The sequence below is a fragment of the Palaemon carinicauda genome, chromosome 13 (assembly GCF_036898095.1).
Source record: "Palaemon carinicauda isolate YSFRI2023 chromosome 13, ASM3689809v2, whole genome shotgun sequence".
NCBI lineage: Eukaryota > Metazoa > Arthropoda > Malacostraca > Decapoda > Palaemonidae > Palaemon > Palaemon carinicauda.
Window position 1 is genome coordinate 64,553,082 of NC_090737.1, and position 1,004 is coordinate 64,554,085.

Consider the following 1,004-nt stretch of genomic DNA (forward strand, 5'->3'; position numbering starts at 1 on the left):
CTATGTTTGTCTTCTTTTTTTAGTAACCTCCGTATCATTTGATATCTATGGCTTTTCTTTATAATTACATGTCCGAAAACTTCAAAACCATCTGACTGATTATTTTCTTAATATCACACCATTTTCTCTCTCTCTCTCTCTCTCTCTCTCTCTCTCTCTCTCTCTCTCTCTCTCTCTCTCTCTCTCTCTCTCTCTCTCTGCATATATATATATATATATATATATATATATATATATATATATATATATATATATATATATATATATATATAGATAGATAGATAAATATATGTATATATATATGTTTATACTGTATATATAAACATATACATATATATGTATATATATCTATATATATAATATATATATATATATATATATATATATATATATATATATATATATATACTCTATATATATATATATATATATATATATACTCTATATATATATATATATATATATATATATATATATATATATATATATATATATATATATATATATATATATATATATATATACATTTATATAAATTTATATATATATATATATATATATATATATATATATATATATATATATATGTGTGTGTGTGTGTGTGTGTGAAAATATATATATATACATATATATATATATATATATATATATATATATATATATATATATATATATATATATATGTGTGTGTGTGTGTGTGTGTGTGTGTGTGTGTGTGTGTGTGTGTGTGTGAAAATATATATATATATATATATATATATATATATATATATATATATATATATATATATATATATATATATATATATATCTTGAAAAGGTTCCACAATGATGTAAGACGTGTTTGAAAAATTGGTGTATATTTGTAGATATTACAAAATACATTTAGAGCTTTCGTCCATCATCTGTGGACTTGGTCACTAACATGTTTATAAAATTACAAGTCAGGTACTGGTATAAGGAAAAACAGAAATACATAAACAATTCAAATACATAGCCATATA